Source organism: Podarcis erhardii, assembly GCF_964252035.2.
Source record: "Podarcis erhardii genome assembly, chromosome: 1".
Lineage (NCBI taxonomy): Eukaryota > Metazoa > Chordata > Lepidosauria > Squamata > Lacertidae > Podarcis > Podarcis erhardii.
This window is the reverse complement of record NC_138497.1, coordinates 19866637-19883376: the sequence shown is the minus strand read 5'-3', so window position 1 is coordinate 19883376 and position 16740 is coordinate 19866637. Positions and strand designations below refer to the sequence as shown.

General features: G+C 45.5%; 1 long non-coding RNA gene across 1 annotated transcript in view; it reads right to left on the bottom strand.

Moving 5' to 3' along the window:
- The window catches only part of LOC309345373, a 28138-nt gene extending 21562 nt beyond the window's left edge, over positions 1-6576 (bottom strand). Inside the window, exons 1-2 of the long non-coding RNA XR_014158213.1 lie at positions 6294-6576; positions 1860-1959 (exon numbers count right to left, since the gene is read on the bottom strand). This is a non-coding gene — a long non-coding RNA (uncharacterized lncRNA). The remainder of the gene's footprint in view (positions 1-1859; positions 1960-6293) is intronic.
- Between the last annotated feature and the right edge of the window lie 10164 nt (positions 6577-16740).

Below are 16740 nucleotides of genomic sequence, written 5' to 3'. Positions count from 1 at the left end.
AGATTTGAAAGGATCTGTTGTGCAACCAACTTTCGGAGAGAAACCAGAAATCTTTTTCATCTAGTATGAATACAGACTTCCAAGGTAATTAACTGAAGTCAAGAGAAGATAAAATGGGTAACCAATGTGGAGTCTTGCTGATGTGTTTGAACTCCAGTTCCCATCATCCCTGGCCAATTGGCATGCTGGCTGGGACTGATGGAAGTTGGAGTCCGGCAGCAACAACTGGAGGGCACAACGTCTGGTACCCCTACTTGAAACAGCCCATTGCAATGCAGCAAGATCTATCTGCACCTCAGAGGTTATTGCCCCTTTGTTTTGGTCCTGCAAAAGTCCTACTGCCAATTCTAGTGTAACAGTTCTAGACGTACCCCTGGCATGACATGGGTATTTATTTGGGGGCAGAGAGAATGTAGAGTGGAAGGCCGGGGACTGGCACCAGTACAGGGATCACAATGGTCTTGGGGACAGTAGGGGCATTTGGAACTTTCAGGGGATGCCAGTCACAAAATGGTTTCTTGTGGGGGTGGGGTTAATGAGAAAAGGCCACCAGAACACAAAATGATTGTCACATCTAAAAGCAGAGAGAAAAAAGACAGGGCCTGGGAAACAGTAGAGGCATGCCTGTATCAGTTACTCCCATGCTGCCCATAGAGAGAAGACCTTTGTTCATCTCCTATGTTCAGAATGGAAGGGAGAATGCCCAGTCCTCGCATTCAATGAAATGTGGACACCTTTAAAGGAATGTGGAGAAAGCACAAACAACCCTTTCATGCATTGTGAATAGAGGTAATGGTGAAAACATTGGTACCTGCAGGCAGTGCATTGGTGACCCCTGCAGGGTCGTGTAGCCTGCTTTGTGTCCCCAACATTTCAGTTCCCAAACCCTGCTCTCGATATACCACCAGTACGTTTCTGACCACAATTCAAAGTGTTGGTGCTGACCTTTAAAGCCCTAAACGACCTCGGTTCAGTATATCTGGTCTCCACCCGCAGAGGGCCTTTTCAGTAGTGGCACCCGCCCTGTGGAACACCCTCCTACCAGATGTCAAAAAGAAAAACAACTACCAGACTTTTCTTAGAAGACATCTGAAGGCAGCCCTGTTTAGGGAAGCTTTTCATGTTTGATGGATTACTGTATTTTAATATTTTGTTGGAAGCCGCCCAGATGGGCAGGGTATAAAAAATAAATTATTATTATTATTATTATTATTATTATTATTATTATTATTATTACTACTACTACTACTACTACTACTACTACTGGCTTTGATGCTCTGCTCTGGTTTGGGTTCTCCTCAGCACCGGCTGCTGTGTTCAGCTGCTGAGTTCTTGTTCTCCCAGTATTGGCCACCCAGCTTACTCAGATCACCACTTAGGCTCACATCTACCTCCATCTCTCTCTTGGCTCTCCTGACGATCTGCTCCCAGGTCTGGCCCAATGCACTCTTCTGCCCAAGGCAAAGAGCAACATGGTGTCCTCCTTTCCCAACCGGATTAATAGTTAAATCTCAGTTCAACACTGGCAACGGAATAGTGCTCTCCACCACAGCTAGCTAGGGGGTGCCAGTCATGCACAGACCCTCTAAGTGACCCTATTTTCCAGGGACTGTCCCAGATTTACAGAAGCTGCCCCAAGTTTCTGATTTGATCCTGGAATGTCCTGCTTTTCCTTAGGATGTCCCTGTTGTTGTTTTTTAAATCATGTTTTCATATATGTTGGAAACTCTCCAGGGTGGCTGGGGAAACCCAGTCAGATGGGTGGGATATAAATAATAAAATTATTACTATTATGGAATAGAAGGTCCCTATTTTAATCGGAGAAATGTTGGAGGGTAATCATGCTCAGTGCTACTCACAGTTCTGGCCTCCACGTAACCAGGAAGCTCAAGTGAGAGAGCCATGGGGAGGCAGAGACTTCCAGTTCTGGGCAAAAGGTCCTCAGTGGCAAACCAGGAGCTGAAAGGGGATATGGCACATATTGGGGCTTGGAGAAAATATGAGCAACTGGTGTGCGTAGGCTTTTAAAGACCACATTGCATTGTTTTATGTCAGGGGTGGCTAAGCCGTCACCCTCCAGATGTTGTTGGTCTCCCAACTCCCATCAGCCCTAGTCAGCATAATCAATGGTCAGGAATGCTTGGAGTCATATAACAACAACATCTGAAGGGCTACAGGTTAGCCACCCTTGCCCAGGAGATTGCCTCCTCCTAAATCTGGCCCTGCTCAGAGGCCAACATGGGACCATAAACCTTATTATCATCTTAACACAGTTAAATATCAGAGCCTCTCCACCCCCTGCCCGCCATTTTTTCAGGTAACTGAAGTTCCTTTGATCGCTCAAAGTTCATTCTGTGAGCACCCTCTGTTTCCATTTCTTTGTGTGTTCGTGTGTCGAGCGCGAATGCGGCTTAATTATAATTCGTGTTCTCTGCCGTTCTTACAACATCTCAAGTCATGAAGTCTCAAATGGATTTATTGATACTTTGAAAAATATGTAAAAATAAATAATCAGCTGTCACTCTCCATATCGTGCCTCTGTTTTCTTTAGCATTCTTATGTCAGGTTCTATAAACTCCGATGAGGGTCTCGGTGCACTGCGCACGACTTGGCAGCTGTAATGACACACATTAACACTTCTGGCAAGGGGAAAAAAATGTTTTGAAAACCCCGATGTAACAAATCCTCTGGATTTTGAGAAATAAAGTGGTTCAAGGTGCCGTTCTCCGTGGACACTCCCTGGGCACTCGCACAAACAGCTGTGGGCCAGCTTTCCTCAGCAGTATAGAAAAATCCTTGGTTGAGACCATCTTTCAGTAGTATGGATGTTAATACAGTGAGTCAATTTAAACCATCCACATATGTTGGCTGCGTTTTCCCCCACCCCCTTCCTGCAAACCGTGTGTTTATGTTAAACGGGTTTGAACTGAGGAGGAACATGATGTGTATTCTGGAATTCTTGGCACCCTGCTTGTAGATGTTGATAACTGCCATGGCTTGGTATGGCTCAAGCCTGCAAGGCAAAAGTAGTGTATGAGAGACAAAGGGAGATGCCTAGGCCATGCACCAGGGGTCATAGAGCCGGTGTGGTGTAGTGGTTAGAGTGTCGGACTATGACCTGGGAGACCAGGGTTCAAATCTCCACTCGCTAGGAAGCTCGCTGGGTGACCTTGAGCCAGTCATAGAATCATAGGACTCCCAATGGTCACCTAGTCCAACCCCCTGCAATGCAGGAATCTCAGCTAAAGCATCTATGACAGATGGCCATCCATGACTCTAAAACCTAGCCTCTCTCATAGGGTTGTTGTGGGGATTAAAGTACGAGGGGAGAGTTTTTAGAGTGAGAACTTGAGTTCCCTTGGAGAAAAAGGTTGGATATAAATGCAATAAATAAATGGTTAATAAATAAAGCTCTGCGAGTGCGGCTTTCTTCCAATTGAAGTGCAGAGTGTTTGAGGACATTCACAGGGAAACCAAAATGCTTGTTTACAAAGCTATTGTACTACCAACCTTACTATATGCTTGTGAAACATGGACCACTTATAAACGCCATCTCCAGCTCCTCAAAATGTTCCATCAATGGTGTCTCCGTAAAATTGTACACATCACTTAGGAAGACAGGTGAACTAATATCAGTGTACTGGAAGAAGCAAAGATCACCAGTGTTGAAGCAATGATTCTTCAACATCAGCTTCGTTGGACTGGTCATGTTGTGCGGATGCCTGATGATCGTCTTCCAAAGCAACTACTCTATTCCGAACTTAAAAATGGAAAGCGTAATGCTGGTGGTCAACAAAAGAGGTTTAAAGACTGTCTCAAGGCAAATCTTAAAAAATGTAGTATAAACACTGACAACTGGGAAACACTGGCCTGCGAGCGCTCCTTTACCAAAGTTGACATGGGCTTTGAAGACACTCAAACTCAGGACGCAAGGGAGAAATGTGCTAAGAGGAAGGCACGCTTGGCAAATCCATACCATGATCAACACCCGCCCAGAAACCAATGTCCCCACTGTGGAAGAACGTGTGGATCCAGAATTGGCCTCCACAGTCACTTACAGATTCACTGTTAAAACCATGTTTATGGAAGACTATCTTACTTGGCTACGAGTGATCACCAAAGAAGAAAAGATCCCCCACCCTTAGCCCACGAGACAGAAAAAGAGAAAGTGTGTATTTACACACTTCATTTTCCCAAGGGATCTGGGTAAAAATTTGGATTCATTAGAATTAATCTGAGCCTTGAAAAGCAGAAAGAGCTGAAAGAGTAGGTGGGAAAGACTGCCACTCTTCCCCACTTCCTCTTTCAGCTCTATGTACTTTCCAAGGCAGAAAAGAGTGGCCACACTTATCACCTTATCAGCTTGTGCACAGTGGGGGGACAGAAGAGGTGGGGACAGAAGAAATTTAGGGGCTTTTCAGGATGCCTGAGGAAGACTTGATAGGCACCACAGATTTCTTATGACTGTGTGGAAAGAACCAATGCATTGCAATTGACCATTCTGCTTCATTTGTTAGCACTTCCATATGTTTGAAGGTTCAAACCATGGCCATAAAGGCAGCTAAAGTACAAATATATGTTTCAGACTAAGAGAGCATCCAAACACAGACGTGCAGTGTAAGGTGAATAATTGCTTTATTTATTTTCCCCAACAATCATGATCCTTAAACTGAAATGGCAGCATCACTTTTTAGACAGATAAAATGCTAAATGTTAAATTTTGAAAGGTAGAGAAGGAGAGAAAAAATGGCAAGGACCGCGTCAAAGAATTGTTAATTAAACTGTAAACTGACCCATTACAAACTAAGTTCCTTTTTGGAATGGGCAAACTTGAACTGGAACTAATTCCTTTTTTAAAAATGAACTTTCCAAGTTCTGGCTTGAGTACTATGCACTATTTAAGTACATCAGTTCCCCCCCACCAAAACCCACAAGTCACTTATACAGCATCAGCCTTGATTTACTGCCACATGGCACCAGGGAAATTGCAGAGTAAAGTGTGGGGTTTCCAGTTATGAGAAGGATAAGGTATTGCCATTTTTGAAAAAAAGAAGAAAGAAAAAAATCTACATCCCCTAGCTAAAGCCTTTCAATCCAAAGAGCAGATTTTACATTCCATGTATAAACCTCTGGAAGCCCCCGTTTATGGTGGCAATGCTGAGAGACCCTTTAGCACAGTGCCACGAACAGCAACCATATAATAAAATGCTTTTAATTGGATAGTTAATAAATGTTGTCCTCTTCATAAAGAAAGCCAAGTGTGGATGGAAAATTGACTTCCAGGGAAGGGAAGAAGCCAGCATTATATAGTTGATTTAGGCAGCAGTAGTATAGATATTATGAACTCAGGGTGTTAGGAGGAAGACATTAATAATCAGGGGGTTTTGTAGATGGTTTGGGCATACGAAAAGAGAGAGCCTTATTTAATGGACATTGTTGGACTTGAAAGGCAGAGGTTCTTAGAGGGGCTGGCTCTGCCATCAGGCAGAATGAGGAAGTTGCCTCAGGCAACTGATTTGGGGTCTCATGAAGGTAAAGGGACCCCTGACCATTAGGTCCAGTCGTGACCGACTCTGGGGTTGCAGTGCTCATCTTGCTTTATTGGCCGAGGGAGCTGGCATACAGCTTCCGGGTCATGTGGCCAGCATGACTAAGCTGCTTCTGGCGAACCAGAGCAGCGTACGGAAACACTGTTTACCTTCCCGCCGGAGCAGTACCTATTTATCTACTCGCACTTTGACATGCTTTCAAACTGCTAGGTTGGTCAGGAGCAGGGACCAAGCAACGGGAGCTCACCCCGTCGTGGGGATTCGAACCGCCGACCTTCTGATCGGCAAGTCCTAGGCTCTGTGGTTTAACCCACAGTGCCACCCGCGTCCCTTTGGGGTCTCATACAGGGCAGCAAAATATTGGTTTTTATTTATTTATTTAAATCATTCTATTTTATCTCCCAGAGAGCAGTGTTTCTTACTCAGGTGCCAAAATAACTCTTGGCACCCACAGCTGGGAAGGCAGTGATTTCTATTTAGTCACAGGCAGCACCATGTCTAAGGGCTATCTGCCCCTGTTGCTTGCTTCCTAGTGAAGCTTGATGAGTTGCCATGAGTTGCCCAGCTCTCTGCTGAAACTATCTCACAGGGTTGCTAGTAGATGGCACCATGACCAGCTTGGCAGATGTGCAGGATGGAAATGTGATAAACAGAGCCTAGTTGTGTTGAAAAGACCAGGTTCAGCAAGGGTGATGTGAATGTGAACCGCCTGATCCTGTATATCGCTGCTTGATCAGTACATACCATCTGTTTGAACCATGATCTGGATGAGGGTTCTCCCCCAAGGCCACTGGACGTCCCACTTGGGGAGGGGGAGCTGATCAAACCAGCTTCCAACACACCTCCAGAGAGCGAGGTTTCCATGGTAGCTGAGAAGATGACTGGCCAATCTGTGGAGCCACCTGGATGGGAGGCTGAGGGAGAGTTAGAGGGTTAGACTTGAGTCATGTCAGCAAGAACACACTGCCATCAGCACAAGAGCAACCCCTTAAGCACTTGCTGGCAAGCTCAGTCTTCTCGCTTGGGCCGGGAAGTGTGGAAATGGTGGGCCTCACCCCATCCCTCTAAAAGTAGAGAGAGAGAGAGCCATGTCTTTGCTTATGCCAGCCATGTGTCCCAGATTCTGCTGTGTGCTTTTAAAACCTTGTAGCCTATGCTAAGATACAAAGAGATGGAAAGAAGATAAAGTCCCTACCAGAGAAGAATGGCAGATCAAGTTGATGGATTATGCTGAAATGGCTAAAATGGCAGGAAGAATCAGAAATCAGGAAGACCAAAATTTTAATAAGGAATGGGGGGAAATCATCTGAGTGTGGGAGACTTGGAGCTTCCATTTTAATGGTCCACAATGCCCCTGCCATAGCATGGGGTAGGAGCCTTGTAGGAAATAAAAATGGCAGTCCCCAGGTCAGGATCTGGGAAGCACCAGTTACATTTTCCACAGGGCCCCAGTTCCATGCTACGGCTAGAGCATTGTCGGCATTGAAAAAGTCAAGTCAAAGACGCAGCTGCTTTGTCAAATTTGGAGCTGGCCCTTATAAATATATGTGCTTGTGCTTTTATGTCCAGCTAATGTTCTATCATTATATTGTTATGTTGATGCAAATGTCTTCTTTTCTGTTGTGGAGCGCTGTGCTCCGAACTTGCTTTCCCCCCAGCATGTATGAGTCCCCGGTATGTTTTGCTAGAACTTGACTGGAGAGGCTAATTATGTTTGATTTATAGCCCATAGAGGTGGTTCTCATTTCAGATGAGGACTTCCCTTGGTAATGTACTAATAACCACAGGTTCCAAGAGGCTAAACTGAGACTAATACGGAAGAATTCAAAGCAAAACTTGCAGGGGAGCCTCATAAAGGCATTGAATGGAACAGACAAACTCTTTAAGATAAAAGAGATGTGTGCACATGTGGGAGTGGGAAATTTTGGTTACTTTTCTTTCGTTGGCATTTGTATATTAGCCTCTCTCCCTTCTGGACTCGTGTGTGGATGAGTGAATATTTTTAAACACCCTTCGCTGTTTGTTTTACAGTTCCTTTGGTTATTTATTTAGATAGGGAGCCGACCCTGTTCCAGACAGTTGTATTATAGAAACAGAAAACAGATGGTGCCCTATCATGAAGGTCAGTGGGCAAAATGAGACCCAAAAGAGAGAGTAGAGCAGCGATAGGGAATCCCTTGCCATCAGACATTCTTGGACTCCAGCTCCCATCAGCCCCAGCTAGCATGGTCAATGGTCATCAACATCAGGAGGGCTAAGGACATGTGAATGTAAGAATATAAGAAGAGTCTGCTGGATGAGGCCAATAGCCCATGTAGTTCAGCAACCACTCTTATTTTTCGCTTCATAAGCCACAGCTGACCATAAGATGCACCTAGTTTTTAGAGGAGGAAAACAAGAAAAAAATATCCGCCCCTCCTTCCGTTGTAGAGTAGAGCAAGCAAAGCAAGAGCCGCTTACATGCTCTGCGCAGCTCTCGCTTTTCTTCCTTTAAAGCAAGCGAGAGCCGCTTACACAGCTTCTGCCCCACTTTGCACAGCTCTCACTTTGCTTGCCCATCCCTCCTTCCGCCTCACTGTAAAGCGAGGCGACGCCAGAGCAAGAAGAGGAGGAGGAGACACCGGGACAGGTGCTTTGCTTGCCATGGCTCCCGTCCATCCCTCCTCTTGCCTCGCTGTAAGGCAAGCAGAGCGAGAGCAGCTGACACGCTCTACGCGGCTCTTGCTTTCCTTGCTTTACAGTGAGCCAGGAGGAGCAAGGTGGGAGGAGTGACAGACAGGAGCCATGGCTCTCATCCGCCCCTCCTCCCGGCTCACTGTAAAGCAAGCAAAGCGAGAGCCACGCAAAGCGGGACAGAGGCCGTCTAAGCGGCTCTCGCTTTGCTTGCTTTACTGTGAGGCGAGAGAAGGGACAGACGGGAGCCATGGCTCCATCAGCGGAGGCATCCCTCAGCTCATGACTGCAGCGGCAGCTGAGGGATCCTGCTGCCATCCAGTGCATTCGCGCCATAAGACGCACAGACATTTCCCCTTACTTTTTAGGAGGAAAAAATTGTGTCTTATGGAGCGAAAAATACGGTAGTTATCACAGTGGCTGCGCAGATGTTTGTCAGAAAACCTCAAGCAGAATCTAAGCAAAAGAGCACACCCCCCTCCTGTTTTTGCTTTTCAGAAACATCACTGCAGAACATGGCCATCATAGCTAACAGTCATTGATAGTATTATCTTCCATGAATTTGTGCAATCTGCTTTTAAAGCCATCCAAGTTGGTGGCCACGAATTCCACAGTGTAATTGTGCTGCATGAAGAAGTCCTTTCTTTTATTTGTCCGGAATCTCCCAACATTCAGTTTCATTGGATGTCCATGAGTCAGTAGTGGAGCAAACCAAACGGGTGCCTGGGGCAGCTCCCGGGGGTGCAGGGCCAGCCACCCGTAGGGGTGGGGAGAGCCCAGAAAGGATGCTTCGCAAGGTGTCCGAGGAGTCTGCCTGCCTCCTCCCACTCAGCCGCCCTACAGCTGAGGGGGAGGCAGTGGGTGGACCGTTTGGGTCAGTGCAGAGCCTGCGGGCACCCAAACCACTGTGTCACTCCCAGGAGAGACGCGTGGCTCTGGCACACTGCAGGCCCCGCGGTGAGTGACGCCTGACATTTTGTCCCCACCCCCAGTGGTGACACCCGGGGCAGACTGCCCCTACCGCACCCCCTTCATCCCCCACTGCCATGAGCTCTACTGTGATGAGAGAAGGAGAAAAACTTTTCTCCAACCACTTCCTCCAGGCTATGCATAATTTCATAAACTTCTACCACCTCAGCTCTTACTTGCTTTTGCTCTAAGCTAAAAAGTCTTAGCTTTTCCTCTGCTTCCCCCTGAAGCAGAGCATAATGAGGCCCCTACAAAGCATAGGCCTGAGACCTGCAGTGAAATATCATCAGGGGGAAAATAAAGATGGCCGACCCGGAAGTTAGGGGTAAGGATTAAAGCACAGTAAAATGCATCCAGCGCCAAGGCAAGTTCATCGGACTTTCACCGTTTCAGCAAAATAGATGAGCCAGTTAAAAAGCCTTAGAAGATTTGGGGTCCAAATATTCAAAGGAATTCATCCTCCCATACCAATCTGTCTATGCTTAAAAACTAGAAGGGGAGGCCTTGCTGATGAGCCTACAACCACATGACGTTTGAAAGGTGGTAGCATGTGGTGGCTCCCCATCTCTGGGATGTCCTCTGCACTGCTGCGCCCTTTGTTGCTGGCCACATGACCAGCCTAATGGAGGGGAATACTGGTGTCTAAGCCACCCCAGCATTTTGTTGGAGTTCTCTTAAACCTGGAGATGGCCCTGATGGAATGCATTCTTGTAGCAATTTGGATGGGGGCAAAACTATTGGGTGGCCGGGGGGGGGATAGGTATAAAAGGACAATTGCCTCCAAGTTTGGGGCAAGTACCCTTTGGTAAGTGAACCCCAGCAGTAGACTGAAAATCACAAAACATGCAGCAAAGTAGAGTGTGGAAGTATGAGCCGCTAGACCCTTAAAATATGCCCTTATGAGTTTCAAAATAGTCCCCTCTTCCCCCTGCATAGAAAAAGGCCACACGTTTGGTAAGTAAAAATGGTTTACTTACAAACTCTCCAAAGGTCAAATTCATGCACTTTTCCATACAGCATTGAGAAAGCATTGCACAGGCAGTAAAACTTGGCTTAGTTACAAGTGTGAAAGTTCCTAAATTACTGGTCTAGGAACTCAAGAGCGCCTTGTACAACTAAGCAGCTCAGACCACTTTACACCCTGAGCTTCGCAGGTAGACTGAGAGGGGAACAAAGGCTTTATTCCCGAGTCCCTCCCAAGGTGAGCTAAGCCTGTCAGGATAGCTTACATTATGCTTTTAACCCCTTCATACATTAAATAGACTTAAGCATGAGGCTGGTTATCTCACAAAACTCAGAATTAGTTGGCTCCACCTACAATTGGCTCTTGGGCCTTTATCAATGCATTCTTCTTCTTCTTAGGTAGGACTTGAGTGCGAATGAAAGACGCAAGCATTTTGCGCACCCAAATGTCGCACTGAATGTTTAGTAGAACTAAGCATTCAGTGCGATCCTCTGCAATGTTTGCTCAGAAAGAAGTCCCACAGACTTCAGTGGGGAATCTTCACAGGTAAGTGGCTATTGGATTGCATTTGTAGCTCATATAATGAAACACATTGAGGAGAAAGTTAATTGCATTGAACTCAAAGGGATTTCCTTCAAAGTAAACAGTGCACTTTGGAATGTATTGCACTGCTCTTTCAAGTGTTTTTATTTAAGAATTACCCTAATATTCAAAGGTTAAGGGTGATGACAGAAAGTTCAGGTTAACAGATGTCCCCGTTTCCTGGGGACAGTCCCCGCATTTACAAATCAGTCCCCTGACAAAATCCATCTATTTAGTAGGAAACTGAAAAGTGTCCCCGGATTCATTGAAAAAAAATATGGTAAGTTTCAGTGTTCACAGCAATTGTTATAAAGTACAATAGGGAATCCGAGACCTGGGAGAAGAGAGGATTGAGGAAGACTGGAAGAAATTTAAGATGTATTTACAAAAACATTGTAATTTGGTTGAATGTTAAGGATGCTAGATTATAAAAAATTGGCCACCACTAAATTAGATTTTGAATTTGATGATAAGTGAGATTAAAGAAAACATAAATTTTATGGAGAATTGCTAGATTATACTTAAATGAGTGGATATAAGATCGTAAACAAGTTGATAATTTGCTTGGAAAAACCTTTTAACGATGTAAATGGGAGCGGGAGATGTGAGGGAGTCCAAAGAAGTGATGAAACTACGTTGTGATAGAAGTAGGATTGTTTATTATTGGTGTATTTGTATTTAAAAACTCTAATAAATATTTATAAAAAAATAAAATAAAGTACAATAGGGAGGGCAACAACAAAGGGGCGTGGATCTGAATTGGAAAAAACAACCACCATCAATGTAGTCATTAATAAAGATCCCTCCTGCCCATCTTTGCGTTTTGCCCATTTCCATGTATCCCCATGTGGAGAACCCCATATCTTGGCTACATGCTGCTTAATTCTGTTCTATTCAAGCATAGTATGGTTTAGGCTTTTTAATTTAAATATTTCAAAGAACCAATTTGTGGCAGAGGTGTTACTTTCCTCCTTAAGTACATATTATGCATTTTTATTACAATTTTGCTACAGCCAAATGTCTTTTAAAAGCCTGATTCACAAACCACTTCACTGCTCTTCAAGAATGAAAAACAAAGAGAATGCGCCGAAACGTGATTTACCTGCTGAAATGTAGTAAAAAAAAACAAAAAAACAAAAAACCCACACCACACACACATGCGCGCGCGCGCACACACACACACACCATAGAAATTAGGGTAATTTAAACCTAGTTCTTATTTTTAGGCTTCAAAGTATTTTGGCATTTAGTTTGTTTGGCTTGATGATTATCATTTTATGTAGTTGTGGTTATTTTAAAATGCTGTTTCCATGACAGCCTTGTAAATGAACCTTCAGCTCATGTTCTCCTTTCCCTTTTACAAATAAACCCTCTTCTCAGAAAGGGAATGTCTGCTGGCAAACGCACATCTCAACCACATTCTTATAAGGCATGTGGTTTTGCCCTCTGCTTTGGTTGAGTAGCAGCTTGGGTGACACCACATATTTCCTTTTCTCCCCAATCTCAGGGTCCGTCAAGGCAGGCCTGTGTGCAGAAGAGCTAGCAGAGGGAAGCCATCGATTCTCAGGAACCCTCCAAAAACAGCCACTCATCAACTATGTAGTTTATTATAACATTTTTACCACTATGGGGGAGGTCCCTTTTGATGTTCTGCCACGGGCATTGAAACATCTTGGGCCATTTTGGACTGGGACCTGGGACCTGCGCTGTTTTGAGCCTTAGCTCATTCGGGGGGGGGGGGATATGCAAAAACAGACCCGCTTTCTAGGCCATTTGAATATCAGTTGCTAGAAGCCAAAGGAGGGGAGAGTGCTCTTGTGCTCGAGTCCTGCATCTGGTTGGCCACTGTGAGAACAGGGTGCTAGACTAGACGGGCCTTTGGCTGGATCCGGCAGGCTCTTCTTATGTTCTTAATCTAAGCCAGGGCTAGCCAACATGGCACCCTCTAGATGTTCTGGACGACATCTCCCCTCAGCCCTCACCATTGGCCTTCCTGGTTGGGACAAGTCGGAACTGGAGTCTACAACATTCAGAGGACACTATGCTCTAAGCACATGGGGATGCTTTAAAAAAAAAAATCCTCACACCATTCTGGATTTTGAGACTCCTTGATTGAGAACAACTCTGTTAGGCTCCCATCCTACACCTAATTACCTGGATGTAAAGGTAAAGGGACCCCAGACAATTAAGTCCAGTCACGAACTACTCTGGGGTTGCGGCACTCATCTCACTTTAAAGGCCGAGGGAGCCGGCGTTTGTCCACAGACAGTTTTTCCGAGTCATGTGGCCAGCATGACTAAGCCGCTTCTGGCAAAACCAGAGCAGTGCATGGAAACACCATTTACCTTCCCGCCAGAGCGGTACCTATTTATCTACTTGCACTGTGTGCATTCGAACTGCTAGGTTGGGAGGAGCTGGGACCGAACAACGGGAGCTCACCCCGTCATGCCACCCGTGTCCCTTTACCTGGATGTAAGTCCCATCAAACAAGAGGTGACTGAGCAGATATTCTGGTAGACATAAGCATATGTAGATATCTCCCTTTTTTTTTGTCTTTTCTTCTCTCTATCGCCCCTTACACGGACCATAAAATTGCCTTGGCCCTTGAAGGGAGGCATCATGATTGTGGTTTAGTAAACAACGTTAGTCTGAATAAAATAGGAAGACAATACATCCCTTAAACTTCTTCCTATTAAAGAATAATGTTAATTGGTTGGTGTATGCAGGAGAAGGTTATATGGCCCATTGACTTTATATAGATTGAAATGCTAAGCAGGGCCAAGTAGAAACATCAGTAGGGAATAGAGGGTAAGTACTCATCAGTTTTATGTGCTCTTTCCTATTTTCCTATTTATTGCTTACCCCTCACGGTGTTTCTCGGCAAGCCCCTATAAGTCAAGTCAGTTGGCTGCTGAATACTACGTGGCTCAGCAAACGAGATGGTCGCTCCATCTACATTCCGTCTTCGGCGTAAAACAAAACCGATGCTTTGGTCTACGCACACAGCAGAAGGAAGCGGCAGACTTCTCAGGTGTAGCTGTGACTGGTCCCTGCTGGAGACTGCTAGGGCAGAACGCAGGGAGGTCATCACTAGGGGGAGCCACAGCCAATGGCAAGCACAGCCAGCTAATACTAGTTTTGTACCCATCCTCTTTGCAGCTGAATTCTACAAGGAGTCATACTGAGATGGACCTATAGGCAGGTAGGGCCTGGCTGACGGCACTTGATAGGACAGTGCCTCGTTCACCTTTTATGGACTGCTGAGGTGGTGGAATGGACAATGCCACTTCAGGCTGCTGTTATACAGGTAATAATATCGAATCTTTCTGTGTGCAACCCCCACCATCCTAGTAACTCTGTTAGCAGAAAACTACAACAGCAAGGAGTAGCCTGGGCTATTTTTTTATTTTTTATTTTGTAACTTACAAGGAGATTTTACAAGCTGGCACCTTGTCCACCCGCATTGCGAAGTGGTACAGTCCAATCTACCATGTCAGGATTCTTCTGCCTTGTTCTGCCGCAGAGGCCCTACCCTATCCCCTCGATACCTCATAAATAAAAAGCAAATCCTGCACCACGTTGAATTATTGTTTTTGTAAAATAAAGGGGCAGCAAAAACAGAAAGTCTGCTTTCACCAAAACCGAGGAGAAGTTCTGCTTTAACAAAATGGTAAAATATCCGGAAATAATGACTCAAACGAATAAAGAGTACATCATGAATCAAACAAGAGAGAAAAGAAAGGGGGGAGGATGTGATAAACTGCTTCCTAGGGACGCGGGTGGCGCTGTGGGTTAAACCACAGAGCCTAGGACTTGCAGATCAGAAGGTCGGCGGTTCGAATCCCTGCGACGGGGTGAACTCCCGTTGCTCGGTCCCTGCTCCTGCCCACCTAGCAGTTCGAAAGCACGTCAAAGTGCAAGTAGATGAATAGGTACTGCTCTGGCAGGAAGGTAAATGGCGTTTCCGTGTGCTGCTCTGGTTCGCCAGAAGCGGCTCAGTCATGCTGGCCACATGACCCGGAAGCTGTACGCTGGCTCCCTCAGCCAATAAAGCGAGATGAGCACCGCATCCCCAGAGTCGGCCACAACTGGACCTAATGGTCAGGGGTCCCTTTACCTTTACCTTTAACCTCATATCCTAAGCAAATAAGCAGAAAGAAAACTGCAGTTAAATCAATTGCCTCATCCCAAAAAGGATATTGCAGGGTTGGAAATGGTTCAGAAAATGGCAACCAAAATGATAAAGGGGATGGAGCAACTCCCTAGTGGCTGGATTCTGCATCCACTCTCAGAATTGTACATCCTGCCAGCTGCTGGGATCCACAGGTGGGGAGAATGTTGTTATGACCAGGTTCTGCTTGCATGCTTCCCAGGGGCTACTGGTTGGCCACTATGAGAAAAGAACCCCTGGCTTGATCCAGCAGTATCTGTATGTTCTTATGATCTTCTAGGTCCTCACCAGCAAGCTTAGAAGCCAAATAAGAACATGGCGGCTGGGGGAGGGAAGAGGACCTGGAGAGGGGAGGGGAGGAAACTTTGCACTTGCTGGCGCATGCTAAAAAAAGATAACTGGAAATGAATTGCCGTAACAGGAAGCCTGCAATAATTAACCTAGAGATTAAAGAAAGAAAGAAATCAAAACAGAATGTCAGGAGTGGAATGCAAGAGAAACACACACAAATTGGTAATGCCTTGTTAAAAGTGGATTAAGTTTGCCTGGGTCACGCCCTCATGCTAGGGGTAGGCAGTGTATAGCCCTCAACCTAATTTAATTAGGGTGGCAAAGAAGGGGACATAGGTGAGGTGGGGGAGAGGGAATTGCAAAGAGAGAAAAGGGCTGGCAGAAAGGCAGCAAGGGGGTGCCCTGCTCACTTTTGGCTCTTATCCACCCAGTTTTGCTCTGGTTCTGCCAACACAGATCTCCAGCCCCACCCACCCCTGCCTCTGGCTCCTCCAACTGCTGGTACACACCTCCTGTCTACCCTGGGGAAATGCAGCCCTCCTCAGGTTCCTCTCAACTCTGTCTTAGACAATAAGCCTGTAGGCAACCTGCTCTGGACGGTTAAATTCTGAATGGCATCTGGCTCACTTTGGGAGCTTTTGGAACTAGCAAATGATGACAGAGGTGATTGTAGCCTCTTCCTGTTTCCATGGGACTTATTTAGGGGAAGGAATGCATCCTGTCAGAAATATGGGAGACCCCAACACAGGCTGCGCTGCTGCTGAAATAATTGCACTGGTGGCTTGTTAGCCACTGGGCTGGGTTCAGGATGCGGTTACTGGTGTCCAGAGCTCCGTACGGTTTTGAAGCAGGATGCCTGAAATATCATCTCACTCCGCATGTAGTCAGCTAACTGCCATTCTTTTCAGGAGAAGGCATCCCACAAATGCCATCTCATCAGGATCTCTCTTCCTTATGTATGATTTAGGAATCGGGCCTTTAGTGTGTTGGTACCTGTCCTTTGGAACTCCTTCCCACTGCATATCAGATAGGCGCTACCTCTGTTGTCTTTTTGGTGCCCATCAAACAACTTCTTTTTCCAACAAGACTTTTATGTGCAGATTCTTGTCCAGTCTGTATCTGTCTTGGGTTTGAAACTGGCTTCACGTCTGATATGGTTTTAATTGGCTTTTGAATATGAGTTTATTGCTGCTGCTTTCATTGTTGAATCACAACGAGATGTTTCTTAGGAAGTGATACCTAAATGGAAAGACAAAAGTCTTATATGTGTGCATACAGATCTTTCATTGATAATCTTTTAATCCTTGCCCTTGTTGTCTGGTGTGTGTGTGTAGCATTTCCCTCGAATGTATTTCTAAAAAATTAGAACAATTTACTTTGCATGTATTTTTTTGTTTTGTTTCTTGCATTCTATTGTATTTTTTTGTAAACCAGTGTTTTGACACGGAGTGGCGTATTATTTTAATAAACGATAAATGAAACAGGGAGGAATCTTCCCTCTTTAAAGGAACAAATAGCCTTTGTTTGTGGGGTGTAGTAAA